Source organism: Mesocricetus auratus, unplaced genomic scaffold (assembly GCF_017639785.1).
Source record: "Mesocricetus auratus isolate SY011 unplaced genomic scaffold, BCM_Maur_2.0 Super-Scaffold_4256, whole genome shotgun sequence".
In the NCBI taxonomy this organism is placed as follows: Eukaryota; Metazoa; Chordata; class Mammalia; order Rodentia; family Cricetidae; genus Mesocricetus; species Mesocricetus auratus.
In genome coordinates this window covers 93,835,348-93,853,038 of record NW_024429182.1, presented here as the reverse complement: position 1 = coordinate 93,853,038, position 17,691 = coordinate 93,835,348, and the positions used below count along the sequence as shown (strand labels likewise).

General features: G+C 40.1%; 1 pseudogene; it reads left to right on the top strand.

Annotated features, from left to right (window-relative positions):
• The first annotated feature begins 157 nt into the window (after window positions 1–157).
• On the top strand, window positions 158–1,700 carry LOC121134001 (annotated as a pseudogene).
• Window positions 1,701–17,691: the final 15,991 nt, after the last annotated feature.

The following is a 17,691-nucleotide window of genomic DNA, read 5'->3' as shown; positions in this document are numbered from 1 at the left end:
CTGGGGGCAGGGATAATGGGTGTGAAAATAGGACTGAGCTATAAAAACTTGTGCATTTGTCACAGGGTCTCTCTTGGAATACATTGTAGAAGGGAAAAGCATCTTCTTGCTCCCAGAGAAGTCTTCAGCAAGGTGTTTGGAAGTGGCGTCTGGAGACATGGAGGCAACTCAGTGGCTCTCAGAAGGTGAGTCTCATTGTAAGACTTTCTCATGTTGCAAGTCCTCAAGCCATACTGCTGAATCTGAGGTGTCTTGGTGTTCTTTTCCTTCAGCAGATTCAGCCTTGTCAGCTCCTGTGGCCGCAGAATTCCACCAGGATAAAGCTCAGGGGACAGCAGAGCTGGCTGGCAGGTGCAAGTACATTGCGAGCTGGGAGAGGCCCCTCGGCGTGGGTGCAGGTCTCATGAACACAGGCAACAGCTGCTATGTGAATGCAGCTTTGCAGTATCTGACACACACGCCACCTCTTGCCAACTACCTGCTCTCCCGGGAGCATTCTCGGGGCTGTTGCCACCGGGATGGCTGCACAATGTGTGCTCTGGAAGCTCACATGACTCGGAGTCTCCTCTACTGCACGGATGCCATGCAGCCCTCGACCAAATTGACTCGTGCCTTCCACAAGCACAAGCAGGAAGATGCCCATGAGTTTCTCATGTTCACCTTGAACGCCATGCACGAATCCTCCCTTGGAGGGAGCAAGCACTGCGAAGACCGCTCTGAGGACAGCACCCCAATCCACGAGATATTTGGAGGCTCGTGGAGATCTCAGGTCAAGTGTCTCCAGTGCCAGGGCACCTCAGATGCCTTTAGCCCATTCCTGGACATCCCCCTGGATATTCATGTGGAGCAGAATGTGAACCAAGCCTTGGAGAATCTTGTGAATGCCGAGGGCTGTGTGGGGAAAACGCCTACCACTGTGACCATTGCCAGGGGAAGACGCCAGCTTTGAAGAGTCTGATAGTTCAAAATGCCTCGAAGGTTCTCATGCTCCTGTTGAACCGCTTCTCAGACTGCACGGGTGGCAAAACGGACAGGAAGTAAGGTATTCCGAGTCCCTTGACCTGCGCCCATACATGTCTCAGTCCAATAGAGGACCGTTGGTGTATGCCCTGTATGCTGTGCTGGTCCACACTGGTGTGACTTGCTACAGTGGATATTACTTCTGTTATGTCAGAGCTAGCGACGGCAAGTGGTACAAGATGGATGATTCTAGGGTCACCAGGAGCGACGTGACTTGTGTCCTGAGTGAGCCGGCCTATCTGCTCTTCTATGTCCAGGAGACTGGTAACAGAGAGGCCAGTGTCAGGAGGCAAGTAGGCACGGCCAATAAGGCTCACGTTGGGAAAGGTGGGCAGAAAACATGCAATAGAGGATCCTCGGTAGAAGCCACAGAGCCAGTCAGAGAGCTGGAGAATGCAGTGACCCAAGAAATCTCCTTAGATGAATGGAAAGAACTGCAGGAAAAGAAGCGCCCCAAAACCATGCTGAGTCTCAGGCAAACTGGGTCCACTCTGCCGGCCCATGCAGTTGTGATCCACCAGCCCAGACGCAGAGAAGACCCAGACAGGAATGAGCCGGACAAGGAGAACTACCCATGGCATGATTCTGCCAGGCTCCTGTCTGCTCAGAGAGCCAGGAACCCTGCCTTACTCTGCAGTCAGGAAGGAACGGCAAGATTCAAGAAGAAGAAGCCAAGGTAGAGGCCTCTGCTTCTTTACTAGTGCTCACCCCACTTACTGACAGGACCCGGGCTCCTGTGGACATATTGGCAAGTTGACCAGGCCCTTGAAGCAAGAGATTTGGACCTGTACCCCAGGAAGTCCGGATGTCTCACCCTTTCTCTGTGTCCTTGACTGGCCTTGCCGAGTGCCAATGAAAAACATATAGGACGTGGAGAAAACATTCCAGGGTCCTAGGAAGAGTGAAACTCCACAAAGCTTCCGGGTTCCTTGGGGATTCCTGCAGAAACCTCTATTGTTACTCGGGGACTCTGTGAAAGATAGAGACTACCTTAGCACTGATAGACTTTCGATGCGGGATTTCCATTGAGCCAGCAAGGTGCTCCTCAAATGGCCTTCTCTATCTGTTTTGTAGAAAATGTTTCTATTGCCTTTGCTACATGGAATCTGCTGTAGGGACTTTCTCTATCATGGTTCTTGAGCCACAATGCTTTGGAACCCATTTTTCTGTTACTTCACACTATTTGTTAGTCTTTTCTTTTCAGCATGAATGCAAATAAATATTGAGCATTCTTGGAAGTGTCTACTCTGTTTAGGAATGGGAAAGTAGGAGTTTGGTTTCATTGCATACACAGGAGATGGAATCCAGTGTGTTTGTGTCACCAGGAAGAGAGGATAAGATGGGACATTTATTCACCTGCAGTGTAGCTGCACAACAGACGACTCAGGGCTCCATAAAATGTTTTTACCACTAATTAGAGATTTTGTTGAGCCTATAAATCTTATATTAATATGAACTGTAAGGTTGCTTAAATGCTAGTTGCCTCCTCACTTTTTCAATCTTTAGAAACAGACCTTAGGTTAAAGATTTTTCTTATTTATTTAATATTTATTTATGTACAGGTGGACAATTCAAATGTTAACAACAACTACAGGTTCAAGGTTATTTTGTTTATTCAGTAAGGACATTCCAAATCCTTAGAGATTAAATGGCATCTCCCATCAAGTGTGGTGTAGGGTACTCTATAAAACAGACGGTGGAACATTTTCAGACAGCCTCCAGCTCCAAGTGGGTGTCAGCTCCATGTGGGTGCCTAGAGAACTCGAAACATAGATCAGTGCAAGAGAGTTTGGGTGTGATTTCTGTATCAGAGTTTGCTTGAAAAGCTCCACATTTCAACCCAGCACTAAATGAGCACGGACATGCAGATCTCTGGACGTTCCAGGGCAGCCTGGCCTATAGGGCTAGTTCTAGGACTTCTAAGTCTACACAGAGAAAATGAAACTAAAGTTAAAAAAGGAAGAAATCTATTTTGGAGTTCTTTGGCATGAAAGGGGCATCCTGCTGGATCAGACTGAGTTCTTATTGGACTAAAAAGCTAAATTGTTATAACGCCAGAATTAATTGTTTCCTTTGCTACAAAATTAATGTTTGACTCCCAAGTACTCTCTACCCTAGCATGATAATCTGTGCTGTCAAGGAACCTTGATACATTGTGTCATACTATTCCTCAAATAACCTAATATGCTGTCTGCTTCTGTATAAATCTCTTACACAATTGTGATGTTACAAAATTCCCATTTGTACTTTGCTCTAGAAGGGGGCCTGAAAATGTAGCCCATACTCTATTCTCAAAGATCATATTGTAGAGTCATTGCTGTGCAGAGTAAATACAGCTTTCTTAATTCACTTTAACCTGGTGGTAGTCTGTGTTCCCAAAATTCAGATGGTCAGCTCACTGAAAGAGAATCTGGTTTGGGGATGACAGCATTTCACTAAAATCATGTTTCTTTCCTTCCTTCTTTTCTTCTTGTTCTATTCTTCCTTCCTTCTTTCCTTTCTTCTCTCCTTCCTTCCTATTTGTTTTTCTCTCATAGGTCAGAATCAGAATATATTGTCCCCTTTCTCCACTTTTCCAAATTACCCCATAACTTATCTCTTCCTCAAATCTACCTCTCCTCCATTTCTCTTTTGAAGAAATCAGGCCTTCCAAGGATGTCAACCTAAGGTGTCTTAAGAAGACTCAATAAGACTATGCACCAATGCTCATATTAACGCTTGATGAGGCAATACAGTAGGCAGAGAGTCTCAATATGAGGAAAATATTTAGAGATACCCCATTCCCTCTGTTAGGGGTTTCACCAAATCATGAAACTAAAGATCACTAAGGCCCTGAGCTGGATCAAATGACACACTCTGAAGATCCTCCATGGTGGGACTCACCCTATCTAGAGATTACAGGGGAGATTGGCTGGGAGTCTGGGGTCCTGGTGGCAAGGGCAGGGGAAGATGGAAGGGAGAGGGAGATGGGACTGGCATGTGAAACAAGCTTGTTTCTAACTTAAATAAAAATAGAAAAGAAAAAAAACACATGCAGTTGAAATAGTTCATACCCATGCAGTTTCCTCCATTAGTCCTTTAGTCTCTGTGAGCCACTTTGCTCCCTGTTAAGTTAGTCTGTGGGGCATATTGTCCTGGTGTCCTTGAACCCAATTCTTCCTATTATCATTCCTTCTGTTCTTATGTCAAATTCCTTATGCTCTGCCTAATGTCTGGTAGTGCTTCTCTTCATCTTCTCCTATCAGTTGTTGTGGGAAGTCTTTCTAATGGTGGTTACTCTTGGAACCAATCTATGAATATAGTAGAAAAATTGAATAGAAATTATTCATTCATTTATTTAAATATTTATTTATGTGTGTAATTATTTATTTGCCAGTTGTGTTAGCATGCAGTGTTGTGCATGTCCTCCTCTTGGCAATGCCACAGGTTAGAACAGTGGTTGACCACTCCCAAAAGTTCTAACTAATCTGGTGCCAGCAGGCCTTGAGGATAGGGTAGATATCAAGTCAAATATTTTGTTATGGTGATATTTTTTCAGGATATAACAAATAAAGATCTCCTGAAGATCAGTGTGCAAAGCTAGCCACAGCAGATAGCCATAAAGGCCAGGCAATGGTGGCACACACATTTAGTCTTAGTTGCCATACTAGGTATCCATACAGTCTAAGCAGTGGTGGTACACACCTTTAGTCCCAGCACTGAGAGATATAGGCAGATGGATTTCGGTTAGTTACAGTCCTACATGAACTGCTTAAAATTGATCCAGTCTGAAAGAGAAACATAGCAAACACAAAGGTAATCTCAGCATTTGTGGTCCCAAGACTTTAATCCTAGCATTAGAGCAGAATTTAAGATATGAGTCGACAGGAGCAGTCTGAGGAGCACTGCAGTCTGGAGATGCAGTCTGAGAACAGGATCGCCTTTTCGGGGAAAATTAGTAGAGGTGAGAAATCTCTAGTTCCTGGTTGGTTTGCTTCTCTGATTTTCACATTTAATGTCAATATCTGACTGTGTGTTTTTATCATTAGTACTACATTTGGTGCCCAATGTGGGAACAACAACAAAAATTCTCCTGAAATTAATGTAATCTCTGGGCACCTTCATTCCCATCCTGCTATTTAAGGAAACCCATCACTAATTCACACATCCCTCATCAGAATTCCTGCATAAGATAGGAGTGAAAGACTTCCAATGACTGGTCTACTCACCTTTCTTCATCTGGTATAGTTTTATATTTCTGTTCCAATGACAACTCACTTGAGACACGTAGGGAAGTGCATCTCCCACCAGGAAAATGATTCTCATAAAGATCCAACTCAGGACCCCCATGCATAAACCATACCTACTTTGTCTATGGCAGTTAGATACTAGTGGAGGATTAGCTATTACAACACCACATTATTGTTTGAGGCCACAGTCCTGAACTCTATAGGGTATGTATTTGGGAATTTATGGGAATTTTTTTATTGTAAAACTCCTTGAAAATTGTGCCTGGTGAAGTTGGGAAAATGATAGGTTTCTTCATTACTGATATATTTTTATAGAAATATAAAAACTGTTTTTTTAGAAATAGATTGTAGGCTCAACTTCATTCTTTTTTCAGTTTTCTTTTTAATTGAATGTAGATTCTTCTCTTGTACACTATATCCTGACCACTGTTTCCTTTCCCATAACATGTCCCAGATCACTCTTCCAACCTCTGCTCTTCTCCAGATCTGCTTCTCTCCATTTCCCTTCAGAAAATGGCAGGCCTACAGGACACAATATTCCACCATGATAAAACAAGGTATGACAAGACAAGGCAAAATCCCTCATACTGAGAGCTAGACAAGGCAACTCAGTAAGTTCAAACACAACGTTTATTCCAACATGGGGCAATTGACTGGGCAGATACAACAGTGTAAACTCAGGGTTTCCGTATAGGAGTTCAAGACTTTGGAAACATCTCCTCGATGCAACATCATGTCTTTTGTGTTGTATCTGTTTATGATGCAGTTTATTGATGCTAAGATAATCATAGATTTCTTTCAAAACTCAAGCATTTTATGTGTTTGCTCTAGATTTTTGTAAATATCTTCTTTATTCCCTTTTAGATTCCCACCACAGTCTCACTCCCTCCCACCTGCTCACCTAATGCTACACCCACAACTCCATAGCCCACAGCTAGTCCACTCATTCTCATAGGCAAGGGCTCCCATGAGGTGTCAACATAGTCTGGCACAATAGGTTGCTGACATGCATTAAGACTTAGCTTGGCATACAACCGTGGGGAGTGTGCTCCAACAAGCTAGCTCATGTACAGGGAAAATATTGTGGTCTTACTGACACTGAACATGGGCCCTAAGGAATCCTAAGGAATGGGCTCTAATGAGTTAGGTCATGTGTCACATTTGTATAGTGATCCTACTTCTAGGGTCCCCTCAGCTAGTCCAAGAACCGCAACTGTGTCCTATATATGGAGGACTTAGGTTGGTGTTCTTGTGTCTCCTCAGTTTTAGGTCTAGACTTCATGAGTTTCCACTAGTTTGGCCAGCTGTCTCTGTAGATTTCTCCATCATGATGTTTACCTCCCTTGCTCATATATCTCCTTCCTCTCTTTAACTGGATTTCTTGAGCTTGGTGTGCCTCTTGGTTTTAGATCACTATGTCTGTTTCCATCTGTTATTAGATGAGGGCTCTGTGGAAATAGTTGGGGTATTCATCAATCTACTTACAGTGATAGACCAAAACAAATTCAGGCATCCCCGCTACTATTGCTAGGAGTCTTAGGTGCTTTCCTCCATGTGGATTCTTGGGAGAAACCCTATCGCCAGCTTTCTCCTTAACCCCATAGTGGCTCTCTCTATCAAATTATGTATTTCGGAAAGGCATCAGCCCTTTCAGTGCCCAAGCTCTGGCGACCACAACTTCAGGAAAGGCATCAGCCCTTTCAGGCCCCAACCCCAGCGATGCCATCTTCAGGTTAGCTTGGGTCTCCGTGGGGCCACTCCTCATCCCCTGCCCAAAACCCATCATCTCAATCTTTTGGGGACCCACTCCTGGAATCCACAGAACTGCCCACACAGGAAAGGCATCAGACCTTCCAGGCCCCAGCCTCTGGCAACCCCAGCTTCAGTAAAGGCATCAGCCCTTCCAGGCCCCAACCTCCAGTGACCTCAGCTTCAGCTTCAGTTTCAGTGTCAGTGTCCCCAGCTTCAGCTTCAGGAAAGAAGGAGACCAGTGGAGATGGAAAGACCCCACCTGAACCCATTGTAAGAAGAGATAGGAAGAAGACAGAATAAGAGTTCACTCAGCAATTGAAAGGCCAACATTACTACACCAGAATCTAGAGAACCAACTCCAGAAAGACCTACAAAGCACTACATAGATGAAGCAGAGGAGACAGACATTAAAAATTATTTTATGAAGATGATAGAGACCCTCAAAGAGGAAATGAGGAAATCTCTTAAAGAAACAGAAGAAAAAACCAACAAAAAAATCCATGAAATGGAGGACAAATTCAAGAAATTAACAAATCTCTCAAAGAATCTAAAGAGTACCAAGAAAAAACAACCAAACAAATGAAGGAAACAAACAGTTGAAGGATTGAAAGCTGAAATAGAAACAATAAAGAAAACACAGAATGAGGGGATGCTAGAAATAGAAAAACTGGGTAAACAATCAGGAATTTTAGATGCACATATCACCAATAGAATACAAGAGATAGAAAAGATAATCTCAGGTTTTGAAAACTCATTAGAGGATATACAGTTATCAACCAAAGAAAGTCTCCAAACCAGCATATCCCTAAAACAAAATTTCCAGGAAATATGGGACACTGTGAATAAGCCAAAGCTGAGAAAAATAGGTTTAGAAGAAGATAAAGAAATACAGCTCAAAGATACAAAATCATAGTCAACAAAATCACAGAAGAAAACTTCCCTAATCTAAAGAAGGATATGCCTATGATAATACAAGAATCTTATAGAACACCAAATAGGCTGGACCAGAAAAAGAATAATAATCTAAATATCAAACCTACAGAATAGAGACAAAATATTAAGAGCAGCTAAAGAAAATAGCCAGGTAACATATAAATGCAGACCTATTCGAATTACCCCTGACTTCTCAATGGAAACTATGAAAGCCAAAAGATCCTGGACAGATGTTCTAAAATGCTAAGGGAATAAGGATGCCAGCCCAGACTACTATATCCATCCAAGCTTTCAATTACCAAAAATGGAGAAAACAAAATATTCCATGACAAAGTCAGACTTAAACAATACATATCTATGAATCCAGCTCTTCAGAAAGTGCTGGAAGGAAAAGCTAGACCCAACAAAGATAACTACACTCACAAAGACACAGGCAATAGATACTCCCACTTTACCAAACACCAAAAGAAAAATGGAGGAGAACCTACACACAATAACTCCACTACCAATAAATCAAGCACAAACAAAAATCATCGATCAATGTTCATTAATATCCCTCAATGTCAACTGTCTCAACTTGCCTATAAAATGACACAGACTAGCAGAATGGATACGAAGACAGAACCCATCCTTCTGCTGCATACACGAAACACATCTCAACGTCAAAGACAGATGTTAGCTCAGAGTAAAGGGTTGGGAAAAGATTTTCCAATCAAACAGACCCAAGAAACAAATGGGTGTAGCAATCCTAATATCTAACAAACTAGACTTCAAATTAAAATCAATAAAAAGTGATAAAGAAGGACACTTCCTATTCATCAAAGGAAAAGTCCATCAAGATGAAGTCTAAATTTTGAACATCTATGCCTCAAATACAAAGGCACCACATTCATGAAAGAAACAGTACTTAAGCTCAAATCCCATATAAAATCTTACACACTAGTAGTAGGAGACTCAACACTACTCTCTCACCACTAGACAGGACCTCCAGACAGAAACTTAACAAAGAAACAAAAGAACTAATAGAAGCTATGACCCAATTGGGTTTAATAGACATCTATAGAACATTCCACCCAAACACAAAGGGATATATCTTCTTCTCAGCACCATGTGGAACCTTTTCTAAAATTAACCACATAATAGGAAACATAGCAAACCTCCACAGATACAAAAAATTGGAATAACCCCCTGTATCTTATCAGACCACCATGCATTAAAATTAGAATTCAACAATAATACAAATCGCAGAAACCCTACAAACTCATGGAAATTGAACAATGCACAATTGCACCATCCCTCGGTAAAGGAAGAAATAAAAAAGAAATTAAAGATTTCCTGGAATTCAATGAGAATGAAGACACAACATAACCAAACTTATGGGACACTCTGAAAGCAGTGCTGAGTGGAAAGTTCATAGCACTAAGTGCCCACATGAAGAAACTGGAGAACAGTCACACTACAGAATTAATAGCACAGCTGAATGCTCTAGAAAAAAAGAAGCAAACTCCCCCAGGAGGAGCTGACACCAGGAAACAATCATTTTGAGGGCTGGAATCAATCAAGTAGAAACCAGGAAAACACTGAAAAGAATCAATGAAACAAAGAGTTGGTTCTTTGAGTAAATCAAGAAAATAGACAAACCTTTGTCCAAACTAACCAAAAGACAGAGAGAGAGAGAGCATGCTAATTAACAAAATCAGAAATGTAAAAGGGGACATAACAACGGACACTGAGGAAATTCAGAGAATCATCAGGGCATACTTTGAAAACCTGTACTCCACAAAATTTGAAAATTTAAAGGAAATGGACAATTTCCTGGATTGATATCACTTGCCAAAACTCAATCATGAACTGATAAACAATCTAAACAGACCCTTAATGAAATAGAAGCAGTCATCAAAAGTCTCCTAACCAAAAAAGCCCAGGTCCAGATGGCTTCAGTGCAGAATTCTACCAGAAATTCAAAGAAGAGCTAATTCCAATACTCCTCAATGTATTCCACACAATAGAAGCTGGAGTTTCGCTGCCAAACTCTTTTTATGAGGCTACAATTACCTTGATATCCAAGCCACAAAAAGAAAGCCACAGCTAAGAAAGAGAACTATAGACCAATTTCCCTCATGAACATCGATGCAAAAAGACTCAATAAAATACTAGCAAACCGGATTCAAGAAAACATCAGAAAAATCATCCACCATTGTTAAGAGAAGCTTTTTCCTTGAGAAGGAGCCGTTCCGCCTGCCTGGTTCCACGTCAGCATCAGTCCCAAATAAACACACAGGAGGCTATATTCATTATGAAGCTGTTGGCCTTGCTTGTTTCTAACTGGCTAGCTCTGACTTAAGTAATTACCGCATAATTGTTAATCTAAGTATGTCTCTTACCGGAGAGGTTTCCAGGCTTCCTACCCCAATGGTGTCACATGTCGACTCTCTGTGTTTCTCCTTCCCAGAATCCTCCTGGACTCCTAGCCCCACCTATCTAGATTCCTATTGGCCAGCAGTAATTTATTAACATATACACAGGACTTCCCCCAACACACCATTGATGGGTAAGTCCTGTGTATATGTCAAGAAAGCACTGTTGGCCAATAGCGAAGCAATATAGGTGGGACTAGGAGTCCTGGATGATGCTGGGAAGGAGAAACACAGGAAGTCAAGATATAGCCCACCAGAGAAATAAGATGTCTGGAACTTTGCTCAGGTAAAAGAGAAAAACTTAGATTAACAACTATGGGGTAAATACTTAAGTCAAAGCAAGCCAGTAAGAAACAAGCAAGGCCAACAGCTTCATAATTAATATAGCCTCCTATGTGTTCATTTGGGACTGATGCAGCTTTGGAAGAGGCTGGAGGGAAGGCTTCCCTTTACACACCATGATCAAGTAGGCTATACCCATGAATGCAGGGATGGTGTAACATGAGAAAATCTATCAATGTAATCCACCATATAAACAAACTTCGAGAGAAAAACTACATGATCATCTCACTAGATGCCGAAAAAGCCTTTGACAAAATCCAGCACTCCTCCTTCACGATAAAGGTCCTAGTGAGATCAGTGATAACAGGAACATACCTGAACATAATAAAAGCAATATATAGTAAACCAACAGCTAACATCAAACTAAATGAGAAACTCAATGCAATTCCTCTAAAATCAGGAAGAAGACAAGGCTGTCCACTCTCTCCATATCTCTTCAATATTGTACTTGAAATTCTAGCTAGAGCAATAAGACAACAAAAGGAGATCAAGGGGATACAAATGGGAAAAGAAGAAGTCAAGCTTTCACTATTTGCAGATGATATGATAGTTTACATAAGTGACCTGAAAAACTCCACAAGGGAACTCCTAGAGCTGATAAACACCTTCAGCAAAGTGGTAGGATACAAGGTTAACTCAAAAAAATCAGTGGCCCTGTGGGGACAACAGACCTTGGCCAGAGACCCACTTCTCCATCAGCCTGGGACCAGGCAGCTGTAAGACAATGTTTACTAAAAACATGTTTACTAAAAACAATACAATGCCCTGGGCAATAAGTTCTTGAAAAGGGGTGCCCACAGGAACCATCTTGACCTCAACCTTTTCCAAAGACTAACTCTTCTGACACTCCCAAGTCAGTCTCTGGTGTCAGAGCAGAACCAGCCAGGGGTAAGACAGGGAGCAGAACCTTTTCTGGAGGGAAGACTTTCTTGGGAAGTTTTCTTGAGCCTTTTTGGGGCCTGCTTAAAGTTTTCTTTACATCGTTGACTGTTCTCTGTGTCATCAATCCCGACACCCTCTGCACATTCTTGGATACAGGCTGCACAGCAGGAGCAGCTTGGCCCTATTATATACAGATGATGAAGTGGCTGGGAAAGAAATCAGAGAAACCTCACCCTTTACAATAGCCATAAATAGATTCAAATAACTGGGGATAATGTTAACCAAGGAAGTGAAAGACATGTATATCAAGAACTTTGAGTCTTTAAAGAAAGAAATCAAAGAGGATACCAGAAGGTGGAAAGATCTCCCATGCTCTTGTATTGGTAGGATCAACATAATACAAAGGGCAATCTTGCCAAAAGCAGTCTACAGATTCAATGCAATCCCTATCAAAATTCTTGCACAATTCTTCACAGACCTTGAAAGAACAATAATCAACTTTATATGGGAAAACAAAAGGACCAGGATAGCCAAAATAACGTTATACAATAAAGGAACTTCGGGAGGCATCACCATACCTGACTTCAAGGTCAATTATAGATCTACAATCCTGAAAACAGCTTGGTATTGACACAGAAATAGACAGGTAGACCAATGGAACCAAATTGAAAACCCTGATTTTAACCCACACACTTATGAACACCTGATTTTTTAAGCTAAAAATATACAATGGAATACAGAATGCATCTTCAACAAATGGTGCTGGCATAAGTGGGTATTGGCATGCAGAAGGCTGCAGATAGATCCATGTCTATCGTCTCTTATAAATTATCTCTTTCAGTGCTCCCCACCTCAGACATATTATTCCCTCCAGTTGTGAGCCCTTCTCCCTTCCCCCTTTCGACCCCACCCCACCGCCAGATTGAACTTGTAAATCTCTTCTAATTTCCGTTAACATGGTGACCCATGTTTTTCTCTCAGGGTCATACTTGTTACTTAACTTCTCTGGAGCAGTGGATGGCAGTCTACTATTTACATTATATTTTATATACACTTGTTAGCAAATGCAATAAACCAATTGAAAAATGGTGTATAGAGCTAAACAAATTAGTCTCACCAGATGAATCCCAAATGACCAAAAGATATTTAAGGAAGTGTGTAACAATATTTTAGTCATCAGGGAAATACAAATCAGACTCTGAGATACTATATTATACCTGTCAGAATGTCTAAGATAAAAAATACTGAGGACAGCTTATGTTGGAAAGGATGTGGAGTCAGTGGGAGTGTGAATTTGTATAGCCATTTTGGAGATCATTATGGTAGTTTCTGAGAAAATCAGTCTACCTCAAGAAACCACAATGTCACTCTTGGGAATGTATCAAAAGGATGCTCAATCATACATCAAGGAAATATATTGTCTCTCTCTGCCCATCTATCTTCTCTTCTGCTGCTCCTGTACCAAGAGGCTGCTGGCCCCACTCCCCTTTCCCCTTTTTGATCAATTTCTCTAATAATAAAAGCCTCAGCATGGCATCTTTTTTCTCATGTGCTGCTGTTGTTAAATTACTACAGTTGTAACTTGAAAACACCATTCTGAGTGACATAACCTAGAGTAAAGGAGACAAAGGAGGAATGTATGCATTGTTATATATCTATTTTATATTTTAATATTTGTTCCTATGTTTACCATTTAACCTACAGTCTTTCAAACAGTGGATTAACACTCTATCCCTGTGTTATACTATCTACCCTAAAGTATTCTTTTATTTTGAGACAGGGTCTGGCCTATAAATATTCTTAATGAAGAGATATTCTATTTATTCCAGTTCAGTTAGTTATTTTTCATATTGATTGGAAACTTTTGATATCATTTGTGTGTGTCTTTGGTGTCAATCATATGAATGCTTTCCATTTTAATTGGAAACATTGATTGTCATTCTTTGCTTCTAAGATAACTTTAATTTTATGCAATTTAAGACATGGAAAGGAGATATTTAGACCAATTATTTACAAAGTTTTATACCCATACATACATTGCTAGCTAATTATAATATATAAAGATTCACAGTGTCCACAAATTTAGCCTTTTCCATTTGTAGTTAACCCATAAGAAACAAGCAATGCTGTTGTTGCTGGTAAACCTGTGGAGTAGAATTGTATTCCTCAGATATTCCTATATAAAGAAAATGCGTGGAATTGAATCAAAGACGCAGACTTAAATCCACACAAATATGAAACCTGATATTTGATAAAGAAGGAGAAATAGACAGTGGAAGAAGAAAGCAGCTTCAATGGTGCTGGCTAGTCTAACTGGAGGTCTACAATCTTTGTCTCTACCCTCCAACTACTTGTTTATCTTCCCCCTTTCTCTCTACTTCACATACTCTGTTTAAGAGACACTGAGTCCACATAGGTCTGTCAGTGTGTGCCATCCACTTGAAAACAAACAGATTATTAGGAGCTACAACTCTCTCACTTCCCTAGCAAGTTCTTGTCAAGAGATTGTCACTTGTGTAGACGTGCAGTATGTGAATGTAGAGAGATAAAGAAATTGAAACAAGCATAAGAAGAATATACACAGTACAGTAGGTAGCTTCACAGATCAACCCTCTGTCAGATGTGGGATTAGTGAATATTTTTTCCCATTCTGTGGGCTGCCTTTTTGTCTTGCTGTCTGTGTCCTTTGCCTTACAGAAGCTTCTCAGTTTCAGGAGGTCCCATTTATTAACTGTTGATCTCACTGTCTGTGCTAGTGGTGTTATGTTCAGGAAGCTGTCTCCTATACCAATTCATTCAAGGGTACCACCCACTTTCTCTTCTAAGAGGTTCAGTGTGGCTGGATTTATGTTGAGGTCTTTGATCTATTTGGGCTTAAGTTTTGTGCATAGCGATAGACATGGATCGATCCGCATTCTTCTACATGCCAGCCTCCAGTTATGCCAGCACCATTTGTTGAAGATTCTTTCTTTATATTATATTTCATTATATTTTTGATACCCTAGAAATCTTCTATTTGAATAGCTAATTTTATTAAATATTGCCTGTATTTCATAACCAAAAAATGTTCATATTTATGAGTTCTTTTTCTCTGTGGTATTACTCTGGAACCTATATTTAAAACAGGTTTAAAATATAGTTTGCTGACACTCACATCTGGGGATTCCAGATCAGTCCCATGCTGGCCTCCCCGCTGTCAGTCTGGGGTCCAAGAGCTCTCCCCAGTTCAGATCAGCTGTCTCTGCTGGTTTTGCCAGCCCATTCTTTGCCAATTTGCTCATCACTCCTCTCTGTCACTGGGTTCCTTGGGTTCAGTTCAGTGCTTAATTGTGTGTTTGCCTCTGGGCAACCTATGGGGCCCTGAGCTGTGGATCAGTATCTATCCCTGGAATACAGTCATCATGTGCCCATAGCACAAAGAGGGATGCTCTCTCAGCCTGGACTCTTAGGGGAGTGCCTGGACCCTACCCAGAGTGAAATGACAGACTCTAGATATCCCCTATGTGGAAGGATTTGGCAATAGGGTGGGAGGAAGGGGAGTGCGGGAGGAGGGGAGGGAGAGGGAACTGGGATTGACATGTAAAACAAGCTATTTAAAATTAAAATAAAAAATGATAAAAGGAAAAAATATACTTTGCTATGTTATAGGATAAGCAGGAAAAATATCATTAGAAAATTTGTAAGTTTATTCATCGCTTCCCTGAATCTCTTTGAGAACCAACTTTGTAGCCTGGGGGTCTCAGGGTTTCAATGTAGATCTTTACCACTGAAACATGAGAAGGCACATGGACTCACAGAAAAGAAAAGAAAAAAAACAATGGCAGGAGTTAAAAATGGACACTATATGCAGGAACCCAACCTTAGTAGGAAAGAGAAAATTTTTCTGAAAAATTTGAATTCAATTGGGTCTAAAGTTTAAAATCTTCTTTTCCCCTCAATCTCTAGAGACTGGACTTTGACCAATTACTTACTCTTTCTAAATTTAATCCTTATGTTTTCCAGCTGTCCAAATAGTTCTTGTCACAAAGATGTATCTGACCAACTCTGATCCTCTCCATAGCACATAGTATGGCATTTTATAGAATAGTGAATTCAATAGCTGTGCTACTTTTGTCAGCAGCTAGCTTCAATTGTGATTCATTCTGTACATCATACTCTAAGGAGAAATTTTCTATGTAGCAAAAGAGTGGATTATTTTTTTCTATCTTAAAAAGCATGACTTCACCACACCTCCCTCTCAGGGCTCATAAATTTGTGAGAAAGAGGGGTGGGTGAATGCAAGGAAACAGTGCATTGCAGACACAGCAGCACTGATACACATATGAACTCATAAAAACTGTGACAGCATGGACAAGACCTGTACAGGTTTAAATCAGAGAAATTCAAAGTACTAAAAAGGGTAAGTTGGCACAATGTTCCACCCATAACTAAATTTCCTATTTGCAACTGATACCTGCTGAGAAAGAGAAAATCAGTTTTATCAGAGAAGATGTCACTGTGTATATCAAACACACTCCAAGACAAGCCTATTCCCAGGAGGAGCTAGCCAACAAAAATGCACTCTGTGTTTTTTTGTGTAAGTTTTGTTCAGGTATATTTGTCTTATTGTTTTTGGTTTTGTTATTGTGAGTTGGTTATTTTCTTTTCTTTTGAAGAAAAGAAAGAACATGAAGTTAGGAAGTAAGGAGGATCTGGGAAGAGTTGAGAGAAGGGAATTATATGACTGAAATATATAGTATGGAAAAATTTAGATAATATATAAATAAAAGTATTTGGCCTATACTGGCATGTGAGAAGTCAACAAAAGATCAGCCATAGAAAACTGATCCTTGCCATCAGTGGTGGCACATACCTTTAATCCTGTCACTCAGGAGGCAGAGGAAAGCAGATCTTTGTGAGTTCGAGGCCACCATGGTCTACACAGTAGCTCCAGAGAGCCATGGCTGTTACACAAAGACACCCTGTCTCAAAAAAAATCAATAAAATAAAATAGTGAGAAAGAGAGTGAAAACTAATCCTGTACTAAGAAGAGATTTCTCATTAGCTCATAAATAATAGCACAATTAATTATATCAGTGGACTATACCAGAGACCTTGTTGTTTTATTTCTTAAAGAACTGGCATACTTAATTATCCAGATGATTTTTATTAGTAAGCATTTGTTATATTTGAAAGAAGTATAGAAGTTGCCATTCACAGACATACAGGAATTAATTAACATTACAATATCTAATCCTTAGAAATCAAAGATTTTAAACTTTAGAGTGACTCAAAAACCAATGAAATATTCTCTCTAATAGCTGTCCTCTAAAATGTCCTTCCTTAAGATTATATCCATTTTTAATGACTTCTTCTCCTTTTTCATACATGTTTCATCTCTTGTTTCCCTGGCCAGTGTGTCTATTCTCAATACCCAGCAATTTGGGATTATTTGACTTTCGGTTCTCCATTCCTCACATCAGATTAACTAATAGTGTTGGTTAACAGTATTTAGTGCCTCTAAAATGAGTTAAAAATATATAATACTATAAAAAACTGATGATTTTACCTCCTTAATGAAACACAAAAAATTAAGTCTCATAGATTTATTTTTATGATGCTTAAAAAATGAATGTGCAGGGAAGAAAACATCTGTAGGTCATTTAAGAAAACTAGAGAGGATCATTAGTTTGTCAAATAATTAGAATTGAGGTAGTCCACAAAAATATCAAAATGTGTTTTGTACATCAGCAAGGTACTTTATCTAAGTAGGGTTTGCTCTTAGTGGAGAGGACGAGATTTTCACAAATTATTGCAAACTTATGTTTTAAATACAAAACACAGATTGACATTTATTCTATATCCACCATTTCATCATATTTCCATCCATCATTTCTATTTGTATAGAATTTTGTAAAAATAAAAATAGAAGGCATGAGTACATTGTGTAATAATTTCTACATTCTATACTTTGGCAGAATTTTCCTTACAAAGAATAAAATAACATACAATTGCAAAGGCTTTAGAACATTTACATGTTAAATGGCATAATACTATTTCACTCATCTTTTATGACAGTTTTCTCCACGACTTTCCTCATGATAAGCAGTTATAACTGGTCTTAATATCCATTTGTT